At 46.8% G+C, this 20,869-nt stretch overlaps 1 protein-coding gene across 17 annotated transcripts in view; it reads left to right on the top strand.

Annotated features, from left to right (window-relative positions):
* RASSF7 (Ras association domain family member 7) overlaps positions 1-20,869 on the top strand; it is a 124,311-nt gene that overhangs the window by 64,447 nt on the left and 38,995 nt on the right. The window lies entirely within an intron of this gene.

Here is a 20,869-nt window from a genome sequence, read left to right as displayed (position 1 = left end):
TTTGCTTGAAACACCCTACCCTCTTAAATAGCAGGTATTGATTTTGTTGGTTCCTTCTGATTCACTGATGTAAGTGGCTTGCTCCCCTATCTTGATAGGAGGGAGGTGGGGGTGGCTTTATGAAAGAGAGGAAAAATCAACTCAAGATTTTTAAAGGACTAGTGAGTTTGAAATGCCTCAAATTTTAGGTTCCCCATTAAAAGGGCCTGGATTTCAGAAAGTGCTGAGCTCCCTCCCTGTGAAAATTAGGTCCCTTTCAGGAACCTCAGACTTGGCACCCAAAATAGCCTGTTGCTTTTCTTTAAGATTTTTAAGTGTGCGCTGAGAAGACCCGTGCTAGAAGCTTAGGACAGAGCAACTAAGCTCAGGGAGAAATCTGGAGTGGAGTTTTGTGTTAAAGTAATTGACACCATGGATCAAACGCCCAAGAAAGTAGTGGTGTGAGGGGTGTGTTTGACCCTTGGTAGTGTGTGGCCTTTGCTTTACAACTGATTGGGAAAGACACCTGCTCATGATGAGGTACTAGCCTCTCTCATGCCTGAATGGTAGCTTAGTTAGGTTGATGTCCGCCAGTCCATCACCTGAATTTGGCTCTGAATTTGGCTTCTGCGTGATGCTATATCTGTCGTATAGTAATGGTGTAACTGTAAATATTCCAGCCTGGTGACACGCTGGAGACACTGACTCAGGCACAGCCTGCGGTCAGTGGGGTGAGAGGAGGGAATCAGCTGAGTTTCCTTGAAATAGCAATTGAATAGATTTGGTTAGGTAATACAAAGGCACGTAGTGAACACGTTTGCTGTTGAGTCTTGCTTTCTTCAGAGTTGTGTGCGCCATATGCTGGGGATGTTTGTGTGTCTATTTTATAATGTTAGTTCTGATTTAATCATTGTTAGATCAGAGAAAATGGGGGACACACCTCATTACAGACAATCTTATTAAAGATCCATTGTCTTCATTCAGTATCACACAGCTAGGTTATCTAAAAAGATATGGGAGAACATGGTTAGAGCAAGGTGACCTGTGCCGATGATGGTGGTTAGGCAATGCCTGTAGTAGATTTCTACTAGATCTGTCGGGCACCATACAACAGCTCCTTTGAATGGTTCTTTTCAATGCAGGTTTGCTTAATTTAGCTAGCTGTTAAAGCAACAGCTAGCTAGAAATATTCTCTGTTTTGTGTTGTGGAAGTTAATGTGTCACCAAGGACTGTATCCATGGAAAATCTCTTCCCCAGCTCTCCTAATCCCAGCCTAGACACTGGACTGGAAAAGTGTCTTTCCACGTCCTGGCCTTGCAGTGTAGGCTCCATTTTACCAGGCTTGCCTTCTTCCTAAGACAGGTGGTTGTTCTTACACTTGCTGTACAAAGGACTTCAAGTGGTCCTCCAGGGACAGGTGCTGAAGTATTTAGATATTCAATGGGCCTGCTCAATGAAGTACAGGCGGCCCCCGACTTGAGATGCGATCGGTTCCTGGGGAAGCGTTGCAAGTCGGGAGCCTTGTAATTCGAACCCTCATTTACAATAGGCAATTGTGTGCCATCGTAAATGGGCAGAGGACGTAAGTTGGGAGTTTTCAGCCCCTTCTGCACTTACAACCATTTTTGTAAGTGCGGGGGGGGGGGGGGGGGTGTCGCATCTCGGGAGTTTCCTGTATTCCCATTAACTTAGTTGATCAAGCCTTTGGCAACTCTGGCTTAGTGTCTAAGGGGGCGGGTAGTAAAATCAATTTTCATGCTATTAAAAAGAGGAATATTGTCTCTGCCTATTGAAGTGGGATACTGGTGGGTTGTCTGTTTCATCTGTGGAGACTGCTCTGCTGGCTACTTCTTGACTTGAATATCTCCATTCTGCTACAGGACAGTAGTGGGAGGAGAAAAGTGTGTGTATTTATGCCCATCTGGGTAAAGCAAATGCTTATAGGTGGGAGAACAAGACATTTCTGCCTCTAACTTGTGCTTCTAGTTGCCCAGAATCAGTATGTGAAGGAAGGTTTTCTAAGAATGCTTCCAGTGTTCTCGTTTGACTAATTATTACTGTAGGGAATCATTTCCACCAACAGCTCCCTGGTGATGACAAGGGACACAATGGGAACTGTTTTGCCTTTGATTGTGGCTGTTAATTTCTGTATTTCAAGAGGGAGGTGGATAAAATACATCATCCATCTCCAGAAATAAATAGTTTAGTTCAGCATCATGGTATCTGCCATCGCTTTTTGGTTAGTCATTCCTAGAAATCCCAGTGAAGATGAGGGGCTCCATTGTGCTAGCTCTGAGCAAACCCATAGTAAGAGTGAGCCTCTTCTCCCCCCCCCCCCCCCCCCAAAGAAAAGACCGCTTGGCAATTGCAAGAAAAATGTTGCCAACAAAATCAAGCTTTATACACGAGTTTCATTAACCTGACCAAGGTGTTCAATTCAATCAGTTGTAGCGCCCTGTGGACCGTCCTCTCAAAGATCAGTTGCCCCCAAAAAATCATAAGCATCCGGATGACAATATGATTGGCACAGTGCTGAGTAACAGTGGATCCCAAAGTAACCCCTTTGAGGTCAAAACGTGAGTCAAACCAGGCTGCGTCGTTGACCCAGTGCTGTTCTGTATCTTCATCGCCATGACAATTTCATTGATGGCAAGCTTCTAGATGGTGTGAAGATTGTCTACAAAAAGAATGGGAAGCTTTTCAACCTCCGGAGACTGAAGGCCAAAAGCAAGACCTCCATGACTTAGATCATGGAGCTCCTGTACGCAGATGACAATATGGTTGCTGCTCTTTCCCCTATGGCTCTTCAGACCATCTTAAGCACCTTTGCTGAAGCGTATGAGAATCTTGGCCTCACACATCATCAGAGACCAAGGTGCTCCATCAACCCTCGTCGACTGAAAAATCTAATGTAACATTTATTAAAGTCAACGGAGAACTGCTGGAAAACGTGGAACATTTCCCATACCTTGGAAGTCATCTCTCCACTACAGTTGGCATTGTCACAGAAATCCAGCATTGCCTGAACTGCGCAAGCTCTGCTTTTGGCCACCTGAGATGAAGGGTCTTTGAAAACTGGGACTTAGGTGCCGAGACAAAGCTCCTTGTGTACCATGCAGTGGTTGTTCCAGTGGCTGTACGCATGTGAAACCTCAACAGCATATAAGTGTCACCTGAAAGCACTTGAATATCATCATCACTGCTTCAGGAGAATCCTAAATATCCCTTGGGAAGACAGGCGCACGATCACTAGTGTCGTGGAAAAGTCGAACATGACCAGCCTTGAAGCTATCATCATCTACCAACAGCTTCACTGGACTAGTCACAAGGTCTGGATGCCTGCTCAGCACCTCCCAAAACAGATTCTGTTTTCTGAGCTGAAGGAAGGACGGAGGAGCATTGGGGACCAGAAGAAGTGATGTAAGGACATGCTGAAGGCAAACATGAAAAAGTGAGGCATGGGTGTTGGCACTCGGGAGAACTTTGCCCAGGACTGTCCCCAGTGGAGAGTGGTAATCTGTGAGGGGGTGGTGCAGTTTTAGAGGTCCTGCTGCAGCACAGGAGAAAAGAGCGGCAAAAACTGCCCTGCGTCCCTCCAGTAGTCACCAGCACCTGCCCCTTCTGCAATAAGACCCACGGCTCCAGAATTGGGATGGTCAGCCATCAGCGAATCCACAAATAGGAGGGTGACAGGAAGATGTCCTGCTTGTTATCAAGTGACGGCAGAGAGAGAGAGAGAGAGTGAGCTTCTTCCCCAAAGAGAAGACACAGGCCACGAGAGAGGCGATGTGATTTGTCCATGGTCACCCAACTGGTTAGTGGCAGAGCTGGGACCAAAATCCAGGTCTTCAGAGTTCCAGGCCAGTTTCTCCTACCCACTGGCCTAAGGTGCTTCTATGTGTAATTCATCCAGATTCTATAGTCGGGATGTCTACAGTTGCCTGAAAGGCTTAGCTCAGTCCTCATTCTTCTTGGTTATATTTGTTTAGGTGTTAATTGTTGCTATAATATTTATACCTGAATTTCTTTATGTAGTCATGGGGTTCTTGAGTACCTTTGAGTTTCATTTGGGTTCATAAGTCATTTGCCTTTGAAAATGTTACTGTAGATTTCTAGACACCCCTCCCTCCCATATTCATGCTAGGGAGTGGAATTGTGCAATACCACACACAACTGTTCTAGTATGGTGCATGTTACCTGGAAACTTTGTAAGCTATCTGACCTAGCGTCGCAGGTATTTGAATGGCTCGGTGCCGACCTGTGCCAGCTGAGATTCTTGCCTTGAGTACTTACAGTGCAATACCTACATGCTGATGAGAACTGGTTTGTCCAGTTCAGAAGAAACAGGTCTGTGTGTGGCTGCTAGTTTAGCTAGATAGGTCAGTGTTGCAGCCAGAAGTGTGAGGACACTCTGTTCCATCCAGACAGAGGATTACAAATGCAACTTTAAAAATCACATGTGTGGATAAATCGGAGAAGCTGCAACAAACACACAATGTTTGTTGCTTCCAAACACCACATCACGGAGACTGTGATTTGTATTTCCTTGATTGAAAGCTCTTTTGTCCTGCAGCCCCCTCCCCTTTTTTTAAATAGTTTATTTTTACAGGGCTGTTAACTGAAACTCAAATGCTATTGTGGAGGGTGAGATAGCACCATGCATTTTTGTGAAAGATAAGGGATTGAATTGCCTCTCTGCAGATGTGGTGTAGTTTTAGCTGTTTAAAGAGCCCATTATGGATGTGTGTGTTCTGGTTAGGATTTATGCTACCTTCAGGTAATTAATCACATGTGTACTTTTGAAGTCTCTGCTTTCAGAGTATCTGTCTAACAAGTGTCTTTATCAAAGGTTTCAACCTGGTTTAATCCTAAATCTCTTGTTTGCTTGATTGTGTGTGTGGTAGAGGGGTAATTGCAACTCTTAGCATTTTAAAGGCCTCTTTAACCCAGAAAGTTGTAAATAAACATTCATGAAGGTGTGCACCTGAATATTTATTGATGAATTCAACTGAGTTTCCAATGACACACAGAGAGCAACTATTTAATACCTGTCTATTTTCTTAAGAACTTAGATTGTGAATGTACTGCCTGGTACTCAGTACCAGCACCTCCAGTCAGAGCTCAACAACTTTTCCCCTGGAGTACCGGCACCTTTGTAAACAAAAAAATCACGGTTACAAAATAATAAAGATTGCACCAACTCTTCGATAAACTACTCATTTCTCTGTTTCTGCCTTCAGTCCAGTGAGGATTTTATAAGATTGTAGATTCCTGCTCATTTCAGTGACTTATGCTCTCTCTGCTTGTGGAGGGAGGGGAAGAGAAGAGAGTTTTATTTCCTTGTTTGTTTTTAAATGAATTTTAATGTTACTTTCCGTCGTTTTTACCTGCTCTTGCCAGGTAGGTGAGATTTCTTTGGGTCCTTACTCCATCCATGAGGTCTTCTCCCTTGGTACAAGACATGTGGTACCCTAACAGCTGACTAAGCCCCTCTTGGCTTCCTGTAGCATCAGCGTGCTGAACGAACGAAGTGCTTCACTCATAAGGAAGGCCATATTGCTCAGACCAATAGTCCCTTGCTTGTCTTTAGATGGTGGCTAGTGCCATATGCTTCAGAGGGAATAAACCCAACAGGGTAATTGAGTGATCCTTCCATGTTGCCCTCACTCCATCCAGGTTTCTGGAATGCTCTGGTCTGGCCATATCCATGGTCCGGCATGATTTTAGTTAGCTGGATATCCAGCTGGGTATCCGCTTACCGTGGGTGGAACTAAGTTTCCCACAGTCTCATAAAGTTTATTTACAGCCACCACTCCTGGCTCTGTTTTCTGTGCTGTACTTTGCTGTAATTTACCCCTATATGTCCTCTAATCGCCCAGTAAGCAGTGGAAGTGTTGGTAATGCTGCTAGGCCTCCTGTGGTTCAGTAAATTCTCTGGTTCAGCACCAGTCAGGGCCTGAGGGTGCCAAACTAGAGAGGTTCAGCCTGTACTGTTACACATTATTCATATAGTCTAGACCCTGTTCATGCACGCTAAACATTCTCTTGTGTGCTTTAACGGTAGTACTGTTTCAAAATGGCATCTCATTAAAGTGCACAAGCAGCACCTATATGCTGCTGATGGTATAGGCACCTCACACAGCATGTGTACACTTCCTCTTTAGCCAGAGCAAATGGATTTTGCAAGCCCTACCTATTCAGGTGCTTGGTTGGCCCTTATCACTGTAGTATCTGAACCTTGGGTAAGTAGCTTCCCCGGGCAGCAGCTCTTCATTAAAGAATAACCAGGGACCAGACTTTAATCATCCTTGGGCCATTTGTGTATAATGTCTGAAATAACTTTTTCTATGTTTATAGTAGGACAGTTGATCTTGCCCAGGTTTCTGTCCTGGCGTAAGACAATAATTGAAATAATATTTTTCAAATCTGTTTCCAACAGGCTGTTTTATTGGGGCAGCCCTGGCAACTGCAGCTACGAGCTGTGCAGATGCAAGGAAAAGAGGCCTCTCTAATCACTAAAGCATCGGTGGGGATTTTCTGCTGTATCCCATGGGAGGTACCAACTTACAAATAATAAAGCTAGCCAAGTTGTGGCTCTTTAATTTGTATGTTGTACCTAATTTAGTTAGTGACTAAAGTAGTTTGCATTTTAATACAACAGCTGTGGCTCTGGGTGCTGGTAAGGAAATTCTTACCTTAGTGCTAGAGATGGGGTGTGGGTTTTTTCAGGTGAGTGGATGTTTCAGCCATAGTGGAATATGCCTTTCTACCTCTATCTATTCTGAATGGTCTGAATCAGCAATTAGCTTCTACTTTCTCCCCAGTGGTGGTCCGTTTTAGCAGCAGCAGCATTATTTCCTGGACAGGTGAGACATTTGGATGTGGATATCCTTAATTACTGAAATCCTAACACAGTTCTTACATTTGCAACCAGGAAAAAAGTAGCTAATCCATTATATCTCTTCCCTCCCCCGCAAGAGCCTTGTAACATCTAGAACAGCTGCATTCATGAGTCCTCTACAAATATAGAGATGCTGCATTCTGCTTCCCTAATGGCAAGAGTCTTGATGCCATCTCATGCTACAGGTGACAGAAGCCTGACAAACTCAAAGCACGAGCCTCATGATGAAACTCTTAAACCATGATGCTTGCACGGAACTAGAGTTTTGTTGGAACTCTACAAAGGCCTTGTCTGCATTCTGGATGGGTTTTTGTTTGCTGGGGGCAGGGTGGGGGTTTCTACTTGTTTTTAAACAAAGGCCAGTTAGAGCTCTATCAGGATGGTAATAAAATGAAAGCATCCACATTTCTGCTTTAAAGAGGACACTTTTGTTGAAGAAAAACACCTGCTCCTGGCCTGGATCAGCTGAATTGGACTCACTTGGTCTGGACTGCAGGGCTGTAAAATTGCTGTGTAGGAGCTTGGTCTGGAACCTGAGCTCTGGATGCTGCTGGGGAGAGTGGGTTCAGGCTGGAGCTCTAGTTCCTAACACCTACACTGAAGTTTTTAGCCCTGCAAGCCTGAGTCAGTTGACTGGGATCATTGTGGGTCTTTAATTGCAGTGCAGAGACCCCCTTAGAGCAATGGCGGTTCAACCTATTTTCATTTGTGGACCCCTAAAAATTTCCAGTGGCACCACAGATCTCTTTGGAAATCTTAAGACCTATTCCGGGGACCCCCTGGGGCTCACGAGCCACAGTTTGAAAGGCCCTGCTTTAGAAGCTCCAACTGAAAGCAGGGCTCCCTTGTGCTAGGCCAGGGGCCTCCAGCCTTTTAAAGCATGAGATCACTTTTTGAATTTAAGTGCAATCCAGGATCTACCTCAAATCCAAACACTCAGACCTTGTCCCACCTCCTTCCCACCCCTTCTCCAAGGCCCTGCCTTTGCTCGCTCCATCCTATCCCCATCCCCACTCACTTTTATTAGGCTGGGATGGGAAATGCTGACTCTGCTCTTGGGCTAAAGGATTTGGAGCATGGAGGGGTTCTGAGCTGATCCTGGGACAGGGAGTTGAGGTTCAGGGGGCAGGCTCTTGGAGGCAGTTTGGGTGTAGGGGAACTCAGGGCTAGGGCAGGAGTTTGGGGTGCAGGAGAGGTTCAGGACTGGGGCTAGGGTTTGGAATGCAGGCTCCAGCTGGGCACCGCTTACCACAGGTGGTATAGGAGATTAAGGCAGACTTACCCCTATTCTATCCCTGCACCACTCCCAGCAGCATCCAGCAAACTCTCTCCATCCCTACCCCCCACCCTGCTCTGTGGAGATGGGGTACAGGATAGAGGGAGGGGCACCCGTACATCAGCACCCCCTCCTCTTTTTCCTGTGCCCTGCACAGCAAGCAAGAGGCTCCTGGGGGTGAGGAGCAGCTCCAAGGTAGAGGGCCCGAGCAGCCAGCACAGCAGTGCTGAGAGGGCAGATGAAGTGCCAGCACTTGACAGCCTCCTAGTCAAACCTGTCAGGATCACCTGTCAAAGGCTCCAAGATCTGCCAGTAGATCCTGATCTACTGGTCGGTGACCACGGTGCTAGGCACTATACATTTCTGTACAGCAAGGCAGATATTGCCCCAGTGTTAGCCTAACTAGATAAGGCAGACACAAGAAGTATCACCCCTGTTTTTGTAGAGGGAGAGCTGTGGCCCAGAGTTACTGATGGATTTGCCCAGAGGAAGTCTGGCAGAGCTGGGAATTGAGTCCCAAGATCTCTAAGTATAAAGGGGTCAAGTTTGGGACTGTTGGAAGGGTGAGGAAGAAACCTCTATACTTGGTGCTTTCGGAATGGCTCTGAACAATGACCCACGCACTGTGAATGACCCCAGCACTGTTGTCTTGCTTTCCGTATGGCTTGTTACTTTAGAGCTCTTATGTGTCTGTCATTCCCCCTGCACACTGCTTGTTTCCTGGGGCAGCTTGAAGCACCTGACTGTGCCTCCTAGTCAGTGCAGCAGTGGCATCTCCTAGCTATAGAGGGAGCTGCAGCTGGCTCCTCCTGGACAGGATGGTTGCTAGAGGGGAGAAATGGTGGAATTGAAGCTAATGGGAGGACAGTCCTTAAACCGTCCTTCTGTATATAATTACCTTTGTGCTCCCCTGGTCGCCCCTAGCTCTGGGAGCCCTCTCCCCTGCGTGTTGCAAAAGGCAATTGGTCTTACTCTGACTCTCGATCCGAAGCTGCCTGCATTGACATGCTGAGCTAAGCACAAGGCTGGCTGTGTGAGGAGCTGGGCTTCCCAGTGCCCCGGGCACTAGTGTTGGAACTGCTTGTTTAGAGCAGCGGTGTCTGACCTGCTCAGCCTGCCGGTGAATCACTCTTTCAATAAGGTCAAAGGGACACAATCAATACTTGTAACTATTTTCCTAGCCTCTCCCTGAGCCTGTGCTGCTCTCCCCGTAGCTCTGAGCCCTGGAGGGAAGCTGGCAACAGAGCAACCGGAAGAGAGAGCCAGCCTCTCTTCTCTCCTCTGTTCTCCCAGCTCGCACCGGGGCTGCAGGGCATGTGGGGAGGTCGGCAGTGCCCCATTCCTCATAGCAATGGTGCTGGCTTGACTGCTGTACGTTAAACGTGCAGGGCAGGGCACAAGGAGTCCCCTTTCAATCCATAACCACATGGACTTTTTCTAAAAATGATTGTCCAGTCTCCAGCCCTTGAGGGTGTTTCTTAGGGCAGGGACAGCTTTCCTCTGTCCTGTGCAGCACGGGGTTCAGCAGGGCAGCACCCTTGGACTTACAGATCATCTTGTGGTTCTACTGCAGGATTTTTTTTTATTGCCAATTGTGCTTGTTTATTGTTTTAGGTTTACGAGGAATCAGTCTTCCTGCTAGTGTACTGGCCATACAGGGCCCTACCTCTGGCATAGGGAGGGGCCTGTGGAAGTCTTAAATAGCTTTTTCATGTGTCACTGCAAGCAGCTGATTGCAGAGCTCTGACTTGTACTGCCTGCCGGTGTACATACATGGCATTGGCACGTGGCTCCTCTTGCGTTCAGATCTGTTCACACTTGGCTTTGGCTTGTATCTGTCATTTGAATACATGGAACTTCTAGTGGCATCTGGTCATTATTGCAGATTAAACCTCAGTCCTCTCCACTCCTCCAGCCGCAACACAGACATGTCAAGAGTGTTGAGATTTGCCCCTCCTGCGCTCTTATCGCCTGTGAACCGAGAAGGTGAATTTCAGAAATCTTCTGGAGTAATGCAGTGGACAGGACTGTGGGCCTCACTGCCTGGTTTGCGCTATCGTGATGTCTATGCTAGGCTGTTTCATAAAGCATCCCATGGCTGCTAAGACCAGCTCTGCCACACCAGGGGCGGCAGCACACATGTAGATCAAAGCAGCTATCTAGCCACCATCCAGCTGATCTTTGTAGAGTCTGGGGGGAGGGAGAAGCCCACTGTGTTTTATTAGTTGAGAGGAGGTGAAAGGGGCTCCTCAGGCTTTGATGGAAGGTACGTCTGTGCAGCAAGACAATCCCATCTTGGAACTTGCCTCTGATTTACCATTGGGGGGTCCTTGGTGTCCACAGATGACGTCATTGTATGGAGTAGTGATGGGCCAGGCAAAAAAGCCTCCAGCCTCAGTCGCTGTTTACCTGGGAAATGCCGTGGGGTGGTTGGAGGGAATGTTCTGACAGCCTGGATGTCGTGCCGCATTCCCTCCTGTGCCAACTGAGTGAGCTCTCATGGGGCAGCTGTGGTTATTGCTGGCTGACCTTTTCCATGAAATGCAGACTCTATCTACCCTGGGAATTTGCCGTCAGTATAGTTGCACTGCTGCAAGCTCCTAGTGCAGACACGCAATCCACAGTTTGCACTGGTGGACTTCCAGTGGATGATTCTTGTAGTAGTTTAGTAGAGGTTTTGCACTGTTGCAGCTGGTAAAATACTCACCTGTAAATGAGGCCTAAGACTTCATAAGGGTGTATCCGGAATGGTCTAACTTCATATCCCAAAATTTGAGTCTCCTCCTAATAGAATTTTGTTTAAACTTCTGAATGGATTATCCTGCCTCTGCCTCCTTCTATCCATCCAGTGTTCTCTGTTTAGAATAATATAAAATGCCAAACCTCTATGGAACCGCAATGCTTCAGTGAGATTTTAAGTAGGGAAGTACCTTTCCACCCTCAAATACTTACAAGGTGTGGGGGAGGGAGGGAGGAAGAGGAAATCAGTGTATTAAAATAGAAATCATGATTGCTTTCAAGTACAAAGTATTGGATTTATCAGTCTGAAGCAGCTCATTTTGGACTATCCGGTCTAATTAGGGTAGAAAATAAAGACAGTCTTTTGTAGCTCCAGGGTGCCATGATAGACAGCACTGAACACAAATGAGCCTGGCTCAAGGGGCGGGGCAAGTGGTGGGAAGTGCAGATTACAAACCAAGATGAAATGGCAAAGAGAATGCTGGCTATTATGTGGTATCCATGGTGTCCTGTTTCCTTCTCATCCCTGAACCCAGACCATGTCTGCCTCTGCCACTTACTTTCTGGGGCCACATCCTTGCTGAGAACTCGGTGGCACTCTTGATGTTTCTCTGCTTTGCGCGTTGAAACTCCACACTCTAATCCACACAGCAGTCCTGTGTGGGAGGCTGGGAATCCCCCTCCTTGCCAGGTGGGAGAAGTGAGGGGTATCCAGCTAGCTGTAGAGCGAAACCTAGAATTTTAGAAGTTCTGCTTCCAGATCACTGCAAGATCTTGGCGTTTCAACTTGGACCCTCTCCCCTGCCTTCCCCAAGCGGTTGCACATGCTTCAGTGGGATTGTGCTCTCGGGTTAGATGGGAGAGGGAGTCACCAAAATGTTTCTGTGGCAACATAGGGGGACAACCCAGAGATGGTCTGGAACCACCACTATCAATATACCATGTTGGAACAAACTGCCAAATACTTCCTCAGCTTTCCTTTCACCCTCATTGATGATAAGAAGCCCACATGTGAGGTGTCAGGGTTCAATTGAAGTACTAGCCTTTTGAGAGGTCAGTAATGTAGGTGCACTGGTGGGGTGGGACCTGTTTGTTAAATGCATGGCATGGGACTGAATGCTTTGGTGTGGAAATGGCCGAGCTCCCCAGGGATGTGTTTGTCATTGAGGACATTTGTACTGTGGTACAAAGCTAGAGGTGGCTGGACTAGACCTGGCAGCATTACCTTCCTAGTTCCAAACACTATAGCCTGTGCTAGCTGTCCCTGGCCTAACCTAGGCCTCGTTCCTTTAGCTACACTCACCTTTAATGTGACAAGGCCCCTGTGGCCAGCCCCCTGGAATAAACCTGGTTTCTTCTGTCATCATTCAAAACCAAGGCTGCATTGCTTTTGGATGCTACTTTGCTGCATTCGTGGGAGGGGCGCTAAAGGAGAGCGAATGGCTTGGGGGCACGTAGGAGAGGAGCTAGATGGGAGGGCAAGATGCTTGGGATGTTGGCAGGAGCATGTGCAGAGGGGGATGCTGGGGCCCACTGGTGTAAGATGTCTTGAGAGAGGCATGGTACTTAAAGTACGATGAATACCCGGTGGATAGTTCAAATAGGTGGGTATTACATGTGTCAGTCTCTTTATGCTAAATTTCTTGATTTGATTGAGCTCCAGGATGGAATTCGATGCCTTCTTGAAGACTGATGGTAGTGTGACGGCTTTCTGTGCAAAGAGGGCTTAATAGATGAGACAAATATGTGGATCCAAAGAGGATGTAAGCTTGACGGTAGCTGGGGGGGAAAGGTCCTTGGGTGCTGTGGCGATGGGTGGGCTTGCAAGTACCTTAGGCAAGATACCGAACTGCACCTGGAAGGTCTGACTGTTTCAGTGGCAGTGAAGATGTTAACTTTAGGGATGTAAGGGAATAGTGGAATCAAGCTACTCCTTCCCCCCCCCCCCCCGCCCCCACCCTGCTGCTGTATGAGAGGCAGCAAGGCAGGGGGGACAGGAGCTAGTGCTGCAGGGAGCTGGCTTAAAAAGCCTGTTTCTTCCCTTCCCCCAGCACCATCTCCCAGGTGCTACCTGCCCCTCCCCTCTGCTGTTGCCTCTATTGGGGAGGGGGGAGTCAGGGAGGCTGCCACGAAGCAGCCTCTTCCCATGGTGGCCCAGGCTCGCTGCAGGCAGAGGCTACTCCGGCAGCAACCACTATTCACGATGGCCCAGGCTGGCCATGGGCAGGAGCTGCTGCCGGAGCAGCCTCTGCCCGCAGCCAGCCTAGGCTGCCGCGAACAGGGGCTGCCAAACTGGGCATGAGCTGGGACCAAGCAGTCCCAGCTCGCACAAGTCCAAAACTGCTGCGGCTCTGCATTTGTAAATGTAGTAAGAGCCTATCCCCACTGCAGCTCTGCAGTTTGCATGTAGTAGGAGCTGGCTGTGTACCTGGCTCCTACTACATTTAAACTGCAGAGCTGCAGCAGGGGTAGCTCCTGGACCAGTGCGAGCCAGGACGAAGGGCCTTCCCTTGTTGACTAATCCATGTAGTTGATACAAATTGTATCCACCTCTTAACATCCTTCATTAACTTTTAAAACTGGAAAAAATGCCAAACTACTACACAGGGATTTAATCCGCGTTTAACAAACAAGACAGCCTTAGAATTACGGGAATAAAAACTAGTTGCATGCCTTGGAACCTTTTTGTCATGGAACTCCTTGGTAGCTGAAGGTGCAAATGAAGAATAGCTTATTCTGGGGCTTAGTAAGTTTTTTGCAGAGCAAGCCAGAAAATCAACCAATGCACTGAATGTCAAACGGAGGGATGTGATTTTTCCCACCTTGCTCTTCAAGCCTTAATTATTTTGTACGGTCTGTCATTAAAGTAAGTTTTAAGCTCTCCCATAGGAGATTGGGAGGAGAGGATAGTTTTAATTACCTGTCCCTCCCCTGCATCCAGTTTCATCAGATGATATTTTCCCAGGTCAGTAGAACATTGGCACCTGCTGTGATACTGAATCAATAGTCCCTGTTATTGTGGTCTCTGCCAGGGGACAATGGAGTTTGATGTGAGTCCTGCATCCCCAGCTGAGGGCAAGGGCGTGTAACACACAAAGGCTCATTATCTGTTCATCAAGGAGTGGGGGCATGACTATCAATACCCTACTTTCCAAAACAAAACCTCTTTTATATAGTAGTCATCTCTCCCTTGGCCGGCCCCTCCGCACTCCAAGCCCAGACCTAAACAATAGGAAACAAACGCTCTTCTTTGGCCCTTTTGAAATGTAATCACATTTGCAAAGCTGTTGTCATTGCTGAGTTTCCCCCACCACTGCCAGGCACTGGTCTCTGGCAGGGTGATAGTTGGCAGCTATTCTCTTGCATGCAGCTCACCTCTGCAGTTTGGAATGCTCCCGAGTAGGAGGTGCTCCTTGTTCTCTGGAGTTTGAGTGACCTGCCTGTTCCATGAAGGATTTATATTTCTGTGGCACCCAAAGATACTGGTTGAGGCATTTTAGTTTGGGTGCTATGTGGACCCATTGGAACATAGGGTACGTCTAGACTACATGCCTCTGTCGCCAGAGGCATGTAGATTAGGCTACCAGACATAGTAAAATGAAGCGGCAATTTAAATAATCGCCGCTTCATTTAAATTTACATGGCTGCCGCGCTGAGCCGACAAACAGCTGATCAGCTGTTTGTCGGCTCAGCGCGGCAGCCATGTAAATTTAAATGAAGCGGCGATTATTTAAATTGCCGCTTCATTTTACTATGTCTGGTAGCCTAATCTACATGCCTCTGGCGACAGAGGCATGTAGTCTAGACGTACCCATAGAGACCTTTACCCTGCAGAGCTTACAGATGTTCAGGTACTGCAACTAAGGACATGAGAATGGCCATACTGGATCAGACCAAAGGTCCATCTAGCCCAATATCCTGTCTTTGAACAGTGGCCGATGCCAGATGCCCCAGAGGGAGTTATCAGGGAATCTCCAAGTAATCCTTCTGTCATCCATTTCCAGCCCCTGACCAACAGCAGCTAGGGCACCATTCCTACCTATCCTGGCTAATAGCCATTGATGAACCTAACCTCCATTAATTTATCTAGTTCTTTTTTGAACTGTGGCAAGGAGTTCCACAGGTTGACTGCGCGCTGCATGAAGAAAAACTTCCTTCTGTTTGTTTTAAACCAGCTAGCTATTAATTTCATTTGGTGATCCCTAGTTTTTATGTTATGGGAACAAGTAAGTAACTTTTCCTTGTTTACTTTCTCCATACTCGTCATAATTTTATAGAACTCTATCATATTCCCCCCTTAGCCTCCCCTATTCTAAGCTGAAAAGTCCCAGTGTTTTTCATCTGTCTTCATATGGGTCCCTTTCCAAACCCCTATTCATTTTTGTTGTCCTTTCCTGAACCTTTTCCAATGCCAATATATCTTTTTTGAGATGAGGCGACCACATCTGTATGCAATATTCAAGGTGTGGGCATACCGTGGTTTTATACAGAGGCGATAAAATTCTGTCTTGTTCTCTATCCCTTTTTTAATGATTCCTAACATTCTATTTGCTTTTTTGACTGCCGCTGCATACTGCGTGGATGTTTTCAGAGAACTATCCACAATGACTCCAAGATCTCTCAAGTGTTCATAACTAAATTAGTCCCCATCATTTTGTATGTGTAGTTGGGTTTATTTTTTCCTATATGCATTACTTTGTGTTTACCATATATAACTAGCCAGGGGAAAATGCTTGTTTTCTGCATTTTTAAAATGAGGAGTGAGGAGATGGCTACTTGGTTTTCAGTCAGCTAAAGGCAGCTGATAGGAATGTAAAGGCCCTTTGTAAACAAGGAAAGTGGTATCTGAAAATGTGTTTAACACATAGCAAACCTAGTCACAGTTAATGCATTAAGAGTGTTAATCTGCTTTCCATCCTAGGATGGAAGAGATTGTTCTTAAACATGACTGCACTGCAATTAGACCCCCGGGCAGAGCCACCATGGGATGGTTTGAGGCAGCGGCTTTGGAGTAGCCCCCCCTGCAAGGCTCAAGGGAGATGGGCAACCACAGCAGGGGCTGGGTCCACTCCCGCACTCACCAGCAGCAGCAGGAGTCCTAGGCATGACCCAGCCACCTGCTTTTTTCCCTTGAGTGTTGGGGTTAGGGGGTAAGGGAGGGGAGAGAGGCTAGGCTTGGTCCCACCACTTCCCCATCATCACTCTGAAATGAGAAGAAAGAACCATTATATTTGTAAATAATTTTCATAATTTGAATCCAGTTAACATTTACCAATCTTGTTCTAGTAAATAAAAATGATGGGTTTGTATCCACCCTATTAGCTAATGAAGAAATGCTGCCTTGCCCACCAACAGGCACTATACCCTGATGCCTGCCCCACACAAGGAAAATCTTACCAAAACGTCCAAATATTGCTAACCCCAGTGTGCTAATGTTGGTAAAGTTGAAGTTGGGAACCTTAATGTGACTGAGCTGTTGGTGTTTTCTGACGTTTGTCAGTTACACCCACAGTGTGCAGAGTTAGATGACACCGTAGTGAGAGATCTGAGCTCTGTCTGTACTAATGTGTTGTCTGCTCTACACAACTTTTAGCGACATGGCTACGTCAACACTCGTGTGGCATTAAAAGTCGGACAATGTAGCCGCTGTTTGTCAGTTTTCTTGCCAACAAAATACTTCCACCTCCAACAAGTGGCATTCGCGCTGTCCCCAGGAGAGCACTTCTGCCAACAACACACTGTTCACACTGGCACTTGCAGCAAAAGTTTTGTCTTTCAGGGCTGTGAGTTTTTTGTGTGTTTTTTCAAGTTGTCATTCAAATGCCAGTGTAGACACAGATCTCTATACCACTTACATCAGTACAAGTGCTGAGTGATACAAGTTATGCCTGCATAACTGAAAGAGTCCCCAATGTGCTGTGCCAGCAGGAGAGCTCTCTCCTGTTGGCGTAGTGTCTACATGAGATTTCACAGAGGTGCAGCTGCACCTGTTGCAAGTTTACAGAAGCACTAGTGTAGACATGACCTTATAACACTAGTGTTGCTGCCATGGTACAACTGCACCAATGGTAGTTTCTGCACTTAGCATGTGGAGAAGGCCAATGTGTCCACTACAACATGTTGTTAAGGTGTGTCCCCACTGGGTAAGTCTAGTATTGGTGTGAACGGCCTCACTGCAAAACCACACTCCGGAGAACTTCTATCCTCCTAGGCCCAGGGAGTGGATTCTAAAGACCCATATAACTGTTCACTGAGAGCAGAATGAAGAGCAAAGCTGAGTTGGGGGAGGGGAATTTATCTTTCTGGGAACCAATTAAATAGCCTCTATTATGTCTATTTTTTAAAAAAAGGATGTGAGTAATGAGTGAGAGTGTGGGAGGATTAACTGCAAAGAAAGCAGTGTAGCTAGGCAAGATAAAAGGGGCTTGCTTTGTGATCTGGTGGCTTTAGAAAGCGAGGTCTGTTTGAACTGGTTTGATGATGTTTCCCAGTGACTGGTAATACTTGTTACTTGGGATAGGGGGATGGAGCTGTAGGTTTTTAGCTGTGCAAGACCTTGTTTAAGTGTACCCAGCCTTTCTGGTTTGGGAAATGCTCCTCTAACAAAGTGCTGATGTTAGCTCAGGCACGTGACATACATGTGGGGGAACCCTGGCACAGCTCCTCTTGACATTGGGGACTCTTTCAGTTCAACAGCTGAGAGAAGCCCCTTACGTATTTGTGAAAGAGCTGATGGGCCAATTGTTCAGCAGTTAGGTTATTAGGGAGGAAGAGAGAGAGGTCAGACTAGGGTTGTGTTTCCCAGACAAGGTCTCCAAGGTTCTAGCTAGGTTACTGTGTTCAGGGCCAGATACCAGTCACTGAGTCCTGGCCTAGGCAAACATATACTTCACCCAGCCTGATGTCCACAGGGAGAGCGAGCTCCCACCCTGCACTTGCTCCCCCTTCCCCTGCAGTGGCTCAGATCCCAGGGGGCTGAGGCAGCTAGGCTAACACAAGTGGGACTGTGATCCCATATGCCAAGTTGCAACACAAGAGTGGGGAGCCAGACCCAGCTCTGTGGGGCAGAGTATGAGGCTCAGTGATGCTCCAACCCCTCCCTTCTGCGCAGAGTTTTGAAGAGGGTTGCGTTGCCAGAGTGGAGGATGCACACAGGTAATTTTGGGGGGGGGGGCAAATCCCCAATACAGTTCGTGGGTCACCTTAATAAAAAGTTTGTGAGCCCCCAGAATAGATGATCATCCAGCTTTAAAAATGTGTGTCCCAGTTAAGCATTGTGATTCTTTAGTGGCTCATTTTCTAGGAAGGAAAGCTTAATATTTTAAATGTTTTATACAGTTGTGTTTATAGTTGTATTCACTTTACCCACTTTCTTCCATCCTCCTGTATCAGGTGAGTTGCTCTATTTTGTCAAAGGAGTGGGAGGCCCATGGGGAAGAGGGGGATGGGATGCTAGGCAAGTGGGCATCATTTATTGGGGCATTTTCGAATTGTATTAACAAGGGGTTGAAAAGTGCAGACTCGTGCAGAGAACTTGAAAAGGGGGTGTGGGTGTGGACTCTGGGACAGTAATTGCTCTGCTCCCGAGAGCAGCGTGGGAATGTCCACAGTTCCTTGCTGCACAGAAATTGTTTGTATTGCCACAGCACCTTGGCGCCTCATGGATTAGGACCCTACTTGTGCTAGGGGCTGTACAAACACAGGACAATCTAAATTGTTCTCCACATTACACTTTTGGGAGGTAGGGTTTTTTCCACAAGAGAGTCCCTTTTATAAAAGTCTCCCTTTAAAAGCATTTGCATACAGGGAATAACTTTCAAATAAGTGTGAGAACTGAAATTCATTCTTCTGATACTTCATAGGGGTCTCCCTGATTGCTAACTGTCTTTCACTCTGTCTCTGCCTCAGTTCTCTTCCCTGATGCTAAATTTGACACTGGAGGCAATAAATGATGCAGGGCTTTTGTTGCTGGCCTAGGGCTTTGACAGTTAGCATGAAGCCTTGTCTTGTCTTTTCGTGCCTCAGTTCTCCATCATCTGTAAAACAGAGGATAATAGCATTACCAGATGGGGGTCTTTGTGTGAAAAGAGTAGGCATTCAGATACTATGGGTAAGGAGCTGGGCCGTGCAAGTACATTAGATAAGTCATAAAAATAAGGTTAGGACTTGACTGGTCAAGGCAGAAGTTGAAACTGTGTTGTGGGGTGGGTGGGGGAAAGCTGAGAGTCCTATACAGACAAGAAAACACTGGGCAAGTAGAATTCTTGAATAAAGTTCTTTCCAAGTCATCTGCCCTGCGTATCTTCCTCTGAACCATAAGCACACATGTCAAAGTGAATGGGGGAGGCTTTCTTGCCTAATTAGGTGTATCCACCCAAAGCCTAGGTGCTTTGATGAGTTTGTTTTCTGATACATGCTTGTCTTTATGCACTAGCCCATCAGTTTCTTCCCATCCCTCCTGCCCTGAATAATAAAGAGGTATGTCCAATTACACCAGTTGGGGTAGGGGTCTGGGTGGGAAAGAAAGAGGCTCCCAATGAATGCTTGAGCTGTGGGCATTATGTGAGGGGAAACTCATTGTGTTTCCAAAACAAAACGTTTGCTTGGAAATAGCCTGCCTAACCCCTTGAGAATAGCTCCCCCTTTGTCTGTTCCCCACCATGGAACAAAAGCCAGAAGAGTTTCTCTGAAAGGCTGCATTCTGGCTCTGAGCTGCTTTGTATTATAAATGAGGTGTGACTGGGGGGCTTTGCAGATGGGAGATACTGGCAGTTGATTTCCTGCTGAGTTGGGGTGATATAAATTCTGCTAAAACCTCTGTCAAATTCTCTTCTCCAAGTGCACCTTGCAAAACGGGTAAGTTTGGAATTCCCTGAAAGGTGATACTAGCAAAGTACCAGCCAGGGCTATGGGCTCAGCAGGCTTGGAGGAGTGATTGCTGCCCCTGGCGTCTTTCTCCCCTCTCTCCCCAAGATAAATATCAACTGTTGGTGAAGGTCTGTAAAGCACTGTGGTGCTTCCGATATTTGAGGAAGAGGGGGAAGAGAGACCCTGAAGGCTTTGGTCTAAGGACCTGACCCTGCAGTGCAGGAATCTCCTTGCAGAGAGCTCATCTGCTCATCACCCCAATGATTTTGGTGGGGTTCAATCCAGATGCAGGGAGCCACGCAGAAGTCGCTTTGTCCATGAAGCTGATTGCAGGAGCAGAGCCCACTTTGGGCAAAGGCAGAGCATGAGGAGAGATTGGGGAGGGAAGAGTATTAAGCCCTCCTAAACAGTGGGAGAACCACGTCTGTTCTGGCCTTTGAGGCTGAGGAAGGAGGAGTGGAAAGCCAGGGCAAAGGAGTGGGTTTTGAGAAGGGATTTGGTGGCTGGGGAGAAGACGCCCCTGCCCGTAGGAAATGGGCTGTTTAGGGAGTTGTGCATATTTGGTAACTCTCTCTCCCCTTAGCACATCCTGGTCGCCCTTTCCAGTGTACATGTACCAGAATTTTTGTCCCCTGCAAGCTGGTCACCTGAAAGAGTCACATAGGCAACAGCTGTCCTAAATGACATTAAGAGGTTTGTGGAGTAGACATGCAAGTTGGGGAGGACCCCATCCCCTAAACCAGGACTCTTGCAAGCTGACACCTCCCAGGCCTAAATCCTAAAACCAGGGATTTACCCGCACACTGGTGATTTTAAAAGTTCCCTTATTCTACAACTGAGGCAGAACTAAAATCAAATGCTACTTCTGAAATACATGATTGAAGTTAGGAATTCTATTACACTTGCACCTCCCTCCCTTACAAACTAGTTGCAGTTACTTTTTTTAAAGCCCCTTTTCATTAGAAAAAGTAGCCCAGGAGGAGTTTGGCTTGTCTTATACTAGTTTTTATTAATGTACAAAAATCTACAGAGATGCTAATCTAAGATTTTGCCTGTTCCCAAGTTTATTGCACAGACATCTACAACCATTAAATAATTTTTTTTC

The sequence above is a fragment of the Pelodiscus sinensis genome, chromosome 4 (assembly GCF_049634645.1).
Source record: "Pelodiscus sinensis isolate JC-2024 chromosome 4, ASM4963464v1, whole genome shotgun sequence".
Taxonomy (NCBI): Eukaryota; Metazoa; Chordata; order Testudines; family Trionychidae; genus Pelodiscus; species Pelodiscus sinensis.
The sequence above is the reverse complement of the archived record's forward strand: the minus strand, read 5'-3'. Positions and strand labels throughout refer to the sequence as shown.